General features: G+C 40.4%; 1 protein-coding gene across 5 annotated transcripts in view; it reads right to left on the minus strand.

Annotated features, from left to right (window-relative positions):
• Nucleotides 1-14746, minus strand: part of CSNK1G3 (casein kinase 1, gamma 3) — a 77754-nt gene extending 63008 nt beyond the window's left edge. For all 5 annotated transcript variants that reach the window (XM_014953444.1, XM_014953443.1, XM_014953441.1 and 2 more), the window contains exon 1: nt 14506-14746. The gene's annotated coding sequence lies outside the window, so the exon portion shown is untranslated. The remainder of the gene's footprint in view (nt 1-14505) is intronic.
• Between the last annotated feature and the right edge of the window lie 522 nt (nt 14747-15268).

A 15268-nucleotide genomic window follows, 5' to 3' on the forward strand; every position in this document is an offset into this window, starting at 1 on the left:
CTTGCTAACCAAGTAGAAAACTTAGCAATTACAGGCTGGGCTCTGAGGGTGCTGAGAAGTAAGTCGTAATGCAGCAGGAACACGGAACAACAAGCAGGCAACATGAGGACAAAGGGCACTAGAAATTCAGCAGCAGCACTACAGCAATGGTGATCTCTAAGAAATCAGTTGTGAGCCAAAGGAAGTCCATCATCACCAGAAAAGCTTCCAGTCTCACACTGTTTCAGTTCATGTAGCAATAAAACAGTACTAGAGAAGCCAAGCTGGGAACCCAAGGACAGATTTAGTATTTATGCAAAGCATATTAGCAGCTCTGTGTGCTTGCTCATCCAGATGAAGTCTATTAGTTAACAAGACACTGAAACTTTGCAAGTGATAAATTAATTTCCACAATACATTTTTTTAAATTGACCTATAATCATAGGAAGATCTTAAATTTGGAAAGTCCAAGTAATAACCAAGCCTACCCCTAATAGTACTAAGTAATTAGAGATGAAGACTTGCAACACCTTTAGAATCTTCATTTTTAAAAATATCCTATCTGCACACACAAATACCTTTTTCTACAATCTAATGTTTTAGATATGAGTTCATTAGACACTAATGGCAACAGACATTCTCAAATCAGTTTATAGTAATACCAGTCTTTATCAAGAGAACTTTTTCCTGATTACACAGCCTCAGACACTGAAAATGTCTTATTATATAACACTGCACACTTAAAAGAGCGTCTGATTTGATGTTTAAGCGATTTATAACACATGTTAATTTATTAATTGAAACAGTCAATTCTGAATAGAATCCTGTCAAAGAAGCAATTGCCATTGTTTTTTAATTGCAGCATTCACTCTGAAACTGAAGTGACAGCAGTTTAAGTTTCAATTAGCTTCAAAAACTGAGCTAATTTATGAATGATCTCATTTTGCCCTTTTTGTTTTTAGATGCTAAGATCCTAAGATGTCTACCCAGTCGCTTTCTGACTCCACCTTCTCAAAAGGGGAGTGGAAAGAAAATAAGATGAAAAAACTCATGGGTCAGCATCAAGGCAGAGAGATCACTCATCAACCAGGGTAACAGGCAGTACAGACTTGACTTGAGCAAGATCAGTTTATCGCCAGCTGAAATAGGGCAACTCGGTGAGAAACAAAGAAAAAACTATTATCACCTTTCTCCACCCCCTCCTTTTCCAGGCTCACCTTCAGTCCTGCACTTGCCACTCCTCTACCTCCTTCCCTCCCCTGAGCCGTGGAGGGGGACAGGGAAAAGAAGTCATGGTCAGTCCATAACTGCTCCTCTCTGCTGCTTCTGCTTCCTCGTGCTGTTCACCTGCTCCAGCGTCAGGTCCTCACCACAGGACACAGTCCTTCAGGGACAGACTGCTCTAGCATGGGTCCCACACTGGGTCAAAAGTCCTGCCAGAAAAACTGCTCCTGCATGGGCTTCTCTCCACAGGCTGCAGCTCCTGACAGGAGCCTGCTCTGGCATGATCTCCACAGGCTGCAGATTCTTTCAGGACATAGCCACCTGCAGCAGCATGGTCTTCTCCACAGGCTGCAGGGGAATCTGCTCTGACACCCGAAGCACCTTCCCCCCCTCCTCCTTCACTAACCTTGGTGACTGCAGGGCTGTTTCTTTCACGTATTCTCACTCCTCTTTCACAGCCTGCTGAGCAAGTTGTTGGTTGTTTTTTTTTAACATTTTCCTGGAGGTACCATCATCTTCACTGCTGGGCTCAGCTGTGCCCTGCAGAGTCCTGCACAGGGCAGCCCTGGCCTCTCCTCACAGATGTCATCACAGCCTCCCGGGCAGCACTGGGGCACAGACACCCAGTGCATTTACAAAAGCAAGACTCATATCTTTCAAATTTGTGATATTCCAAACACCATAGGCAAGTAACTGATAGGTTTTTGTTTTGGTTTGTTTTTTTTTTTTAAAAGTAGCCTACCAGGAGAAATAGCCTACCACACACTTTTCCATTTAAGGAACCACCGCTTCCAAAACTTCTGTGTCCACACACAAACCCACCACATGCTGTTAGCTATATGTAATTTTAAAAACTATGAATGCAGTAAAAGAAAAGTTACAATGGATTCAAAGGGTAAAGAGAAGCTCAAATAGTAATAGATAATAGAAGTTTATAGTTATCACATGGCTTAGCTTTGTAAATGGTACTAGCATGTCAAGTGAAAATCATAAAGCAGGAAAAAAATTAACAAAATACTTTAGAATAAGTAGTAAATAAACTCATCATGAATTCCTTCCTAAAAAAAAAAATGTTTTCTCATTGTGTAGAAGTCATGCATTATTGAGCGTTTTACTGAAATTTAAGCCATCAATGCATGAAACCAAATACATTATTAACAGCATAAATTTCAGTTTCCAAAAATGCATCTGTTATATGGTAACTTATGCCCTTCCCTCTTCTGCTGTTCAGCCAGCAAATATTCCAGTTATTGGAACTACAGTAGTTACTCCCAGCTCCGGAGGGTTTGCACATTTCTCTACTCCATTAAATGAACATGCAATAATTCATGTACGTTTATTATCACTTCCAAACTTTTGTGGCCTTTACCTCAAATATTCAGTAATATTACTCCTGAATTAGATACTTGTTCAACAAAGCCAAGGCAAGGACTAAACACACAATTCCCTAAAGACCTCTACTGTATATAAGGGTTAGATGGGCAATTTTGTGATATTTGAAGAGGACAGACAGACAACTATTTCCTTGAAGGAGCATTTTTACTCTACAGAATGTTTTACACATTGATAGCTTGCACACAAAGTTTTCTTACTTAACAGACAAGGAGATTTCAACTCAGAAAATTGTTTGTTTGTAGTGTTTGCACTCTCTGCTACATAAAATTCTACACAGAGAGCAACTGAATGAGTTTTAATGGAACTATATAGGTGTGTAAACAAAAATGATCCTTCTATTCACCACTATACTCAAACTACTTTTTATTTAAAATTCAAATCATGCAGTTGTATAATCCTAAAGAACACAGAACGCTGAATAGTCTCTAAGAATACATACAGAACTAGACAAATAGAAAGTGGAGTTAAGCAAATATCTAACTTCCAAATGAATTCACTGTGGGAAAACTTCAGTAGTTTTCTCCTCTAGCAAATAGATTACGAGTTCTGAACAATTCACACTTAAAGGGTATTTGCCTAAACTTCTAAAGAAAACTGTTTAAAGGCTCTGAAGAAAAACACTAATATTATATACATGGTGAATAAATGGGTGAGCTAGAACAACATATTCAGACTTTGTCTTCTGTTCCATTACACATTCTGTATATTCCAACAGCTCTGCTGCTATCATTCCAAGTTCACACATCACCCAAAAGAACACATTATTAAGCAACCATACGCTGCTACAGAAAATCTGTGAACTAGAACAACCATTACCTAAACCTACACTGGACACAGTTTTCTTTAAATACTTTTAATCTTCTACTCCATGATTCAATTTTCAAAGCCTAGTAGAGCAGTGCAACACCAGCTATAAGAAAAAAGGATAATTACACATGGCCACACAAATCTGATCTCATCTTCTAATCACATTCATATTAAAGTTCCTTTTTCAAGTGTCCTGGAAACAACTGCCAGTTCTTTATGTTGTACCACTACCAAAGATAGTGCCTCAGCTACAGACTTCCAAGAGCCTTCCTCTAACATTACAGTTTTTATGGAATAATTCAACCATTACATAGCCCGCATTTCAGACAGAACAGCTACATTCAATTTCCAATATTCATTTGAATGACACAAATTTGGACCAAAGAGTAACATGTAATTTAATTCAGCAAAACTCCTCTAGAAGTATTTAACATAGAGCTGCAATATGTACTACAAGTCTGAAATCAAGTTCAGAATTACAGCTTTGTTGTGAGGTAATCAATACACAATTGAAATATCTAATCAACCATTTCTGATATTGTTTGTATGCCTCATGGAAAGATTAAGCTACTCTTTCTAGCCTAGCTCTAAGATGACTGCACCATTTTCTTTTATTTTTATATTCATGTCTCTATGCAACAGCGGACACCCATGAAATGTCAAATCCACAGCAAAAAGTTTCACAACCAAAAAGCCCTTGAAAGTTTAGGATGATAGTTTCTAGCCTCAAAAAATTCTTGGGATAGAATTTGAATTGGAAAATATCTCCAAATTTATATATGATTTAGTAAGATTTAGTTTACTTAAAATGAAAAATAAAACCACTCGTTATTCATTAATTATTTAATTATTTTCAATTTAGTCCAATGAGAGAAATTCAAACCTTCAAATGATCTTCATGTGACCTAAAAAAGTAGAGTGACTATTCCAACAATTTATATTACTAATAAATTTGTCTATAACTTTATTTTTCATACAAATAGATGCTTATAATATTGGTATCACAGCACTTTGATGGTTGCTTCCTTTTCTCACTAATTTGAGCCTGAAAAGAAAAATAATCTCATATACAAACTCCAAAATAAAAACAGATGTTAAGAGGCTCACTGCATAACCCAAACACAACCAATCAGGTTTTGACTTAAGAATATTATCTCAATTTTCCCAGATTTGAGAAGCAGAAAAAAAAAGGCAAAATCAGTTTTGGCTGAGGTGCTAATGAAGTCAAAATTAGAGTGCTGAAATACTCAGTATTAGAACTTCACAGAGGCTACTTACTCATCACATGAGATTTGAAAAACAAAAAACACATCCAGACATATTTCTCCTGTCACAATTTCTCTCTCCAGATACCAATAACTTGCACTGAGATTGCTGATTACTGTATCATGTCATATTTCTTAGGAGGTGTACTCTAAATGTAACCTCACCATAATGAAAACTCATTCATCAGTATCTTATTTTGTTCACAACAATGTAATCCACTTGATATATATGGGGAATTTCAAACTTTTGCAAGTCTAATGCAACCTAATATTCTAGTTTTCTAAATCTTTTGATATAAAATACAAAATACAGCTTGGCATTATATGCTTTTTCCTTTCTACCACTTCTAGCACACCTCAAGATTGATCATGATTTCAAATGTTAGTTGATTCATCTAAGGATGTTTTATTCTTCCATTTCTTAAGTACTGATCATTCTGATTTTGGTCAGTGAAACAACCGCCTTGGAAGCTCTGTAAAAAGAATATGTAGATACTCTGAAGCAACACCATTCTCCCCCCCAAAAAACAGTACCACTTTGCAGCAGATGTGAACTAATCCAAGAAATAGGGATTAATTTTTCCAGTTTTGCATAAAAGGTCTGGTGTCTCTATATGAATAAGATGAGAAACATACGGAACACACAGGAAGTGAAGATGCACCTCAATCAGATATTCAGCAACATCCACACTTGGGCCATCAAAAAACACTGTTCACATTGTTTCCCAGCCAGCTTGCCTTTCAAAATACTTCAGACCAGAGCACACATCTGCTACATTGATTCCACAAAAAGTATGCAATATATTGAGTGGAAATTGTTCCTAGAGTTTCAGCGGCAAAGAAGGAAAATAAGCAGAGCAACTACTACTTCTTGATCACATGCAGATCAAACTCTTCACACTTCAGAAGACAGACATTTACTTAAGAAAGCAAACAGAGTAATTTCAAAGGCAAATGAAACCTGTTATAAGGAGATCTATATATTTAAGTAGGAGCTCAGTTATCCAATGTGTTTCTCAGTATACATGGCCTCAAAACATTTTTGTGCTGTTCAGCACTCCAAGGCAACTAACATATTACAAGTGCACTTAAAATTTGTTTACATTACCAGAACTTCCAGCAATGCAGTGTTTGTATCTCAAGTACCTTCTACATTACCATTTTGTCTTTTTTACTTAAAAGCCTAAGTTTACCACAGATTCTTGTGTTCACTTTATGACTACCTCACACAACTGCACTGTTCAGGCAGTATCTACTCTTTCTGCTTCTACCTTCTGTAATATCAACCCATTCTACATCAACAGAACACTTCTGCTTTGCAAAACAAGAACAGAATTTATGAATTTTGGCACGCAAATGAGATTCTCAGCATGCCTGAAAATGACAATTTTTTAATAAATATCTATTTGTTTACTTTTACAGATCTGTAAGATTCTCCCCATAAAACAAAGTTTTATGTAATTAAATGCAAGTCTACATACACACAGTCTCAGTCCACAAACACATACATGCAAGATTCACTCAAATAAGCAGCCTAATTAAGAATGTCAAGGTGAGTCAGAGTGGCTTTCTCATGAGTAAAAACTTACACAGCCAAGCCTTCTGAAAAGTTAAGTTTTCCTGTCAAGTTCTATATATTAAAAAATCCAAAGTTATATTTCCCTCTTATAGTATCAATTGTCACACACTATTTTCAATGAATTAGCTCAAGATTCGAGAATAAGCTTTTCAATTTTCATATATATATAGCTATCTCTCTAGGCAAAGTTCAACTAACTGCATATGGCCACGTATAATCCTTCATGATATCATAATATATGAAATCAAACACAAAACCAGCTGTATTTATTAACACATTTGATTAAATCTTCCTCTGTACAAAAACTAGGTTAAAATATACCTTATCTTTATTGAAACTTGTTTAAAAAGTCCATTCCAGTTAAGTTAGTGTAATTTATATTGTACCAAGGTTTAAAGTCACATGAAATCTTGAGGCTATCAATATACAGACTTTAATACCTGATATGTACATTTCACGGAATCACGGGATTGTTAGAGTTGGAAGGGACCTCTAGAGATCATCTAGTCCAACTCCCCTTCTAAAGCAGGAACACCTAGAGCACATTACTCAGGACTGCATCCAGGCGGGTCTTGAAGGTCTCCAGAGAAGGGGACTCCACAACCTCCCTGGGCAGCCTGTTCCAGTGCTCCGGCACCCTCACCATAAAGAAGTTTTTTCTCATATTTGAGTGGAACTTCCTATGTTCCAGCTTGTCCCCATTGCCCCTTGTCCTATCACTGGAAACCACTGAAAAGAGTCTGGCTCCATCATCCTTCAACTCTCCCTTTAGGTACATGTAAACATAAATAAGGTCTCCCCTCAGTCTTTGCTTGTCCAGACTAAAGAGTCCCAGCTCTTTGAGCCTTTCCTCATAAGGGAGGTGCTCCAATCCCTTAATCATTTAGTTGCCCTATGCTGGACTCTCTCCAGTAGTTCCCTGTCCCTCTTGAACTGGGGAGCCCAGAACTGGATGCAGGATTCCAGTTGTGGCCTCCCCAGTGCAGAGTAGAGGGGGAGAATGATCTCCCTCGACCTACTGGCCACACTCTTCCCTGTGCAGCCCAGGATTCCATTGGCCCTCTTGGCAACAAGGGCACATTGCTGGCTCATGGAAAATGTGCTATCCACCAGGACTCCCAGATCTTTCTGCTTCCCAGTAGTGCTTCCCAGAAGATCCATCCCTAACCTATATTGGTGCCTGGGGTTCTTCCTACCCAGGTGAAGGGCCCTACATTTGTCCCTGTTGAACCCCATTAGGTTCTTCCCTGCCCAGCTCTCCAGCCTGTCCAGGTCACACTGGATGGCGGCACAGCTCTCTGGAGTGTTGGCCAGCCCTCCCAGTTTGGTATCATCAGCAAACTTGCTGAGGATACACTCTGTCCCCTCGTCCAGGTCATTTATGAATACGTTGAACAGGACTGGGCCAAGTATTGACCCCTGAGGGACACCACTGGTCACAGGCCTCCAACTTGACCCCAATTTAATTTTGTCACTTGAAAGACTACTACCTAACCAACAATAATGCAGCTGTCTCCACCACCCAATTGCCAGTTCTAGTCAAACTACTGTCACATCAGAAGACATGTACAGTACTCAGAGTCACCCTAACTCAATATAATTTTTCCACAGGTGACAGACTGGACTAGCTACAAAACAGTTAGGATCCCCAGGTAATCTCTTCATTTCTTTAAACTTAAAATGAACATTAACTGAAGACTTCTATTTTCTGTGCAGTGCATGCATGTTTGTATTTTCTCACTGACCTAAAAGATAAGTTTGGCTGTAATCCACAAGTTACACTTCATTATGTGCTTTCACCACAAATTCCCATGAACTTCACTTTAGGATTCCATGCAAGTCAACGCATTTACTCAGTTAAAATTTTTGTGCATGCATCCTTTTTTCAGGATTAAATAATCACCATTTTAAAGTAACAGTTGAATCTCAGTTTTCAGAACGGAGTGATACTAGGATTAATCACAATATTTAATAAGAATAAAAGGAATAATTAAAAAACCTAATAGTGACAGTAGTAGAGCTTATTTACTAAAGAGCAGAGAAAGGAGGTAACTAAAGGTTAAGCAGCATTCCAGTAATTTGGGTTTTCACTTTTCCAGCACCACCTCCTCACACATTTAAATGCACTATATATTCCACAGCTGACGGAAAGCTAATGCCAGATAATGGATGTTTCAATTTTCTACATCAAGCACTGTACCATCAGCACTCAACTGTTACAGCAGAACTGAAAGGTATCGATTAGCTTAAAGCTAGCCTAAAGTAACTGTAAAGTTGAACACATCTAAAAGTTAGGTAGCAAAGCAAGGATAGCATTACATTTCATCTAACACCATAACTATATCTAAATGTAAAATTAAGGGCAACAGTGAAGCACTACAGTGCTGTGTGAAAAAAACTAAGAATCCAAAAGACACTAATTCTGTTTTCAGGTTAGAATTTTAATAGGGTAAGTATTTAGTATGCTTTAGCATTCCACATTGATTGTGAACAGCAATTTTCAAAATGAAGTCTATTTAATTCACTGAGACAATTCCTTCTCACCCTTATCTTTAATTACAGTGTCATATTCTACTACAAGAACTTAGGGGGGAGCCAAATTCAAGTTAGATGATTTTAACTCTGGAATTTTTCAACTTGCAACTGCAGTCACATCAGACATTAACTACTATGCTACACACCTGAAAGACAAGCCTAGAAAGTAAGACATCAGATGCTCATGCCTGACAGATCATTATTTGATCCTGCAAGACAGTCATCTACTATCAGTAGTATTGAACATTATTCGTTTTTATTTGGCCAAACTTCCAGAGGCACATACTTAACTTTCACAGGTTTTGACAATACAGAACTACCGAGAATACATTTTAGTAGCTCTGCCTTTCCCCATTCTGACCTTACCAAAACTCACATGCCCCCTCAGCTCTTCCCAAATCACTTGGTTTTTCCTCCTTAAAGGTCTCCAACTACTTTAGTCCAACTACAACTGTATTCAACTGCAGCTCAAAGTGTGCTTTTCCATATGTGGCCAGTATGGATACATGCACTGGGATCTGAGAAGTGGGAAATACTCCTTTGTCCCACAGCTCAAACCAAGTCCAAGTCATAGACCTAGTCACCCAGTTACTGTTGAAGTCATGTGTTTCCTCCTTTTCCTGGGCAGGAGTAAAGAAAATGCAGAAATCACAAGCTGGAAAGTCACTTAGCATTAAATCCTAGTACCCAGCAGCACACCAATCTCCCATTAATATAACCAAGCAGTTCCAGAGAAGTTTTGTTCCATTCAAGCAGCCAAGACTTGAACACGGTCAGGACTTAGTTATTGTAGAATTTCTTCCAAACTGTCAGATCTGTTGGACTATTATAAATGGTGTTTCCAAAAGCAAAACTTGACTAAATAGCAATTAAGAGATTGATAAACTAGCCCACCAAAACTCGAGTACACACTTTAACTTAATACCAGAACTTATCATGAGCAAGTCGGCTAGTTGGTGTGTTTTTCTTGGGGTTTGTTCTGCTTTTTTTGTCTCCCCATGTATTGGTAGGTCTTTCCCTATGTGTTTTTTTTCTCCAAATCAGCCAAGTAGTTTAATCCAAACTATTTTTATTTCGATTTGAGGCAGAAACTAGCATGAAAGACTTCAGACTTAATTTGACCACGTTTTTGCTACTGAAAACACAACCTTACAACAGATGTTAACCACAGATGCTCCTGCCAACTCTGCATGTAAGGAAAGGGATAACCCACAGTACAGGAAGATGTCTGCAGAGTAAGTTTTGCAACTATGAATCTGTCAAGGGTTTCTGACAATAACAAACTACATGGCAAACAAATGATTCTGCTGTTATAATAGTCTCCATAAATCAGATAAGTACCTCCTACAGCAATGAAGTACTTTACTGTCACGTATACTTTCAACTCTCCCTTCATATGCATGGCTTTCACTGCCATGTCTACCTAAAATATCTTTATTAAAATTAAACTCCAGCTTCATATTCTCAAAAGGCTTCAATTACATTTTCTTCTTGTTTTATAAATTTAATACGGGATAAAATGTTATAAATAAAAAAGCTCAGATCGCACACCAATTAGAATCACACTTCCCACCTTCGTATTAAATACATTAAGATATGTAGTGACACAAATTTAAAGAAAAAGATTAGCCACAGTTAAGATCCTAAATTCATCGTTAGTCGCCTTATATAAAACCAACTAACATCTTCCTACAAAACTCAGGGGAATAGTCTCCCAAAGTTTTATACAAAACTAAACAATACCAAATATGAAATAATCCAGTATAAATGAGTAGCAATTGTTTGAGGCAATCTTCCACAGAAAGGAAGAATGTTTTATACTGAAATTTCTTCTTTCCAGAAACCAGTGTTTGCAAAGCATAAGTAAGAAAATACTAGCAGTCAAGGTTAGAGTGAAACATGTCTCCCAAGATCCTTAGAACAATCATGTCCCTTACTGCAATCTCTGCAACATTATTTCATCTTCCCAAGATCACTGCAGACTTTAAGATATCTTTCTGTAGATGGACATTATCTACACTTAAACCAACATCAACAATAACAATAGTGTCTGAAATTATGTGTTTCATTTTAAGCTAGTGGAACTCCTCTAAAGCAACACTGAGTACCTGTATAACATGGCTTCATATCATTACATTAAAAAGCTGTTGAAGTACAAAAAGTCTTTCATGTCTTTACATATAGAAATGCAAGCTCTTTCATGTAAGTCCAAATATAATGACCTAAAATAAAAAGCATTTAGTGCCTTAAATACAGATAGATACTCAAAGGATTTTTCTATACATAACAATACAACTTTTAATTAGGACTTTCTTGTAAGCTGCAAAGGTGTCCCCTACTCTTTGCAGCATCACAAGGGTAATCTGCCAAGGAGCTTGTACTTCTGAAGCACAACAGTATTTTTCTACAAGAATATAGCCCAGCCCACGAAGCCTTCCAAACCTAACAGACTACCACTTAAAGCCCAAAGACAAACTGAACCAAAAAGAACCGTTTTAAAGCTACAATATAGACACTCTAAATCTGAAGTTTTGTTTTCAAAACTGCAATTTGACAATATTAAGGTCAACATGATGGCTCTCTTTTCCTGCTGCATCTGGCCAAAGGTACCTGCTGCTCCTGTTGCTTACTTAAACATTTTTGCAAAGACAGTTTTGACATTAATGTCTCCTCCCATTCCTAACTGCACAAGGCTGCAATAGGATACTAGACACACAAATAGCAAAAAAAAGTCATCTTTCCATACCTACGGTACACTTATTTTGTACAAAATACCCCTCTTTGAACAGCCAAAAGTAAGATATTATCTATCCTGTATTACAAAAGCTTTCCTAAAACATATGCTGCACTTTCACATGTAGCTATACTCAAAAACACCAGATAAAGGAATAAACAGGAGAGAGAAGAGTGGATGAGGCATAACTACAGTGAGATATGTTCAAACAAAAATGCCCCAAACAAAAATGTTCCCAGGAAGGACAAAGCAGTTCAATAAACATCCTAGGAGAATGCATTGGTAAACACATTTCTAATATTCTCAAAGTGTTGCATACTTGCTATTTACACATATTCTCTGCACCTTCTCTTAGAATGTGTTGAGATACTAGTTGTTTATCTTAAGTAACTTTTAATTAGAATAAATTACTTAGGGTTATAATATGGTGTGATTTATGCTGTGTGTTTAGCTTTACTTAGCATGAGTAGCTAGATTTGCTGAAGCCTTTAGGCTGCAATAATTTCCTCAGTAATTTTACTATCAGCTTGTACAGTGCTGTGCTTAGTCTTTTAGTATGAGGAAAATGTTGATAACACACTGATATTTAGCTACTGTTTTTCTTAAGTCTGGGGCCTCTCTGTTCCCCACGTTCTGCCAGGGAGTGCAGGTGCACAAGAAGCATAAACCAGAAGATGAGACGACAACCCCCAGCAGAGACTGCACATCAACAGGGTTAGAGCAGTCAGTGGCCTGCCTGGACACTGAAAAAGAATCCCAGCAGGTGTTAGAAGACCCCAGACCAAGAATCACCATTGGACTGAAAGACAAGTGAAGAGCGTGTGAGGGGCAGGTGTAGAGATCAGTAGGGTGTCATCACCCAGGGATTTCTTTGTTTGAGGTCCCTCTCTGGAGGCACCCAGCCCAAGCTGACCCGGCTGCTGAACCTCACAATTTAATTCTTTTTATAAAATCTGACACCTGAGACTCCGCTGCAGGAAACCTGAGGGAGGGGTCTCACCCAAGAGTGACTGTGTGTGAGGAGAGGGAAGGGGCACATATTGGCTTATGGGGGTCGCTCACTGCAAAGGAACTCTGGTCCGAGCAGGGAAGGACTCAGATGATGTGTATGCCATTCCCTCAGTGGGGTGTGAGTGCTCGGGCCAAGGCTTCCCCTTTAACAACTGAATCCACCCACTCATTCATTTACGGTAATGAAAATATCATCTATTGAACACTAGGACTAAATATAACATATGAGCTAAATCAGATCAATATCAATTCATCAATAATTTTGGAACACAACTGAGTACTTTCCTACTTACTAAGTTTCAGAACTTCCTTTGAAAGTACTGCTTTCAGAAGGCTCTCCAAGTGACCAAAATCCAAACCAGTTCTACATCACAGATTGGTGTGTAATGTTTCCTCTTCTACATTCTCCCTCTGTTGAAGGAGAGACATTAAATTGTAAGTGGCTTACCTAAGGTCACAGGGAGGATGTTCCAATCACTGTCTTTATCTGTGATGATCAGCCTAGCTTTTAACTACTTTCTTACTAGTCTGCTTTTATTTACATAACCATTTAGCTTAAACTCACTTTTCTTCACTGAACTATTTCAGCTGTGGCCCTCAAACCTCAAGAACCTCCAATGACAATGTCTAGGAGGCTATTTGGAACTACCTTCAGGAAAACAAGCTCAGCAGCAGGAGACTTGATTGCATGACAGGGGTTCTGCAGCAGCACTGAGGAAGCATTAAAATGCATGCATAGCAAAAAAAAATTAAAAACATTTCAAATTAAGGATTGCCAGAAGTTATACAACAGTTAGATAAAAGTTCCTTTTTAACCTTTTAATAGATCAGAGAAAACAATTACATAGAAGTCTCAAAACATTTTTGAAAGAATGTTAAAGACCCAGAGGCAAAACAACCAACTTGTTATAATTCTAATGCTTTTTGCCTACTCTTCCAAGGTACATTAGTTGCTCCTTGGGAATATATCATCCCATTTTCATTGCTAAATAATTTCCAAGTATCATGATCAGTTTAAGATCATCTAACCACAGTCTGCTGCTGAAAAGCATTCTCACCAGCATGGATTTTAACATCACAACACAGGCCAAGATAAAATGCATCTGCTAGACATCTATCAGTGCTCAGAAAAGGTGTGAGTCTACAGTGCAGCTAAACTGTTTATCCCTACTAATAGTCATAACCTAGCTAGCAACACACTTCACAGTGTGCTTCACTTATGATGCTGCTTAAAAACATGCAAAATAAAGGATAATTTTCCACAGTATATATTTGTAACTATGTATGTTCTTACAAAAGATCTTATATTAAAAATGCACTACGGACAGAAAAATCTTTCATTTTATTCCAACTCCTCTTACCCATAGCACATCACTTTAAACATCCCTTAAGGGTTTGCCGGCAAAGTCAACATGGAAGCCTGAAAATAACCTCTTTAAAAGTTTCACAGCAGATCACCTGAAATAGCACTCTTAGAGGGTTTAAATGAATCAAACTTAAAACCACTATATTCGGAGTGCGTTTGTAAATAACTTAAAAAATAGTAATTAAAAAAAAAAAACCAAACAAACCCTGGCAGTTCAGCTGGCCGGTAACCCGCTAACGGAGCCGGTACAAACGCACTCCAGCAACGGAGCCGGAAAGCGAACTTACTCACTTGTTCCCACCAACAACCCACCAGCGCCAGCCCCACCGAAACTGGCCATCACCCAGGGACTCCCGGCCAGCGAACGCCTCTTGGGAAGGCGAGGGGCAGCCGGAGGTCTGCTAGCGGCGGCTTTTGTCACCCGGCAGAGCCCCAGGAAAGCCAGGGGCCCTTCCACCGCCAGCCCCGGCACCGCCGCGGCCCGCACGGCCCGGCTCGCCCCCCTCCTCACCCCGTCGGTCGGGGGGAAAGGAGGAGGGAGCCGGTGAGAGGCCTCAGCCGCCACACAACCGGCGCCCCTGGGGAAGGCGGGCCAGGGACGGCTACCTACCGGGCTCCGGGGAGGGGGCTGAGGGCAGCCGGCTCCGCCGCGCCACGGGGAAGGAGGGAAGCTGGCGGTTCGGTGCCCGGCGGCGAGCTTTTCCACTTCTGGCCAAGACTCCCCGCCCCCGCCGCCGGGGCCAACCGGGGAGGGCACCGCCGGAAAGGTGTTACGAAGCGGCGACGGCACCGGATCGCCCGCCCCTTCCCCACCTCACCCGGCAGGAGCCCCAGGGGGGGCCGGGCCGGGCCGCGCCTCCGCCCGGATGCAGAGGAGGGAGCGTGGGCGGGGCCTCGGGGACGGAAAGGGGAGCGTTGGGCCGAGGGCACCCTTCGCGCCAGAGATTGACAGGGCCGGCCGGCCATTCGGAAGACGGGGAAGCCTCGGGAGAGGGCGGCGCTCTCTGGTGGGCAGAGGAGGTAGCCAATGAGAGAGGGGCTGGGCGTGGCAGCGCGAGGAGGGTGGGGCTGACAGCGGGTGCTGTTGGCCCTCGGTCTCTCCTCAGCGCCGGGCGGCGGGTAACGGTTGCCGGGCGGCGGGTGTGGGGCAGCGGCAGCGGCAGCGGCAGCGGCAGGGCCCGGAGGGGTTCGGCCGGGAAAAGGCGCTGAGGTGCTGTTCGGGCGCAGGGGGACATCTGGCTGCTGATCGGACGCTGCTGTTTCCCCTCGAAACTTAAGAGATCCAGTTCAAAGGATCACGCCACCTCCGCGCTCCCTCCCGTCGCCTTAAGCCTGGGTGAGCTGGTGCGCTTTGCCGCAAAGGGGCAAAGGTG

The sequence above is a fragment of the Calidris pugnax genome, unplaced genomic scaffold (genome assembly GCF_001431845.1).
Source record: "Calidris pugnax isolate Ruff unplaced genomic scaffold, ASM143184v1 scaffold209, whole genome shotgun sequence".
In the NCBI taxonomy this organism is placed as follows: domain Eukaryota; kingdom Metazoa; phylum Chordata; class Aves; order Charadriiformes; family Scolopacidae; genus Calidris; species Calidris pugnax.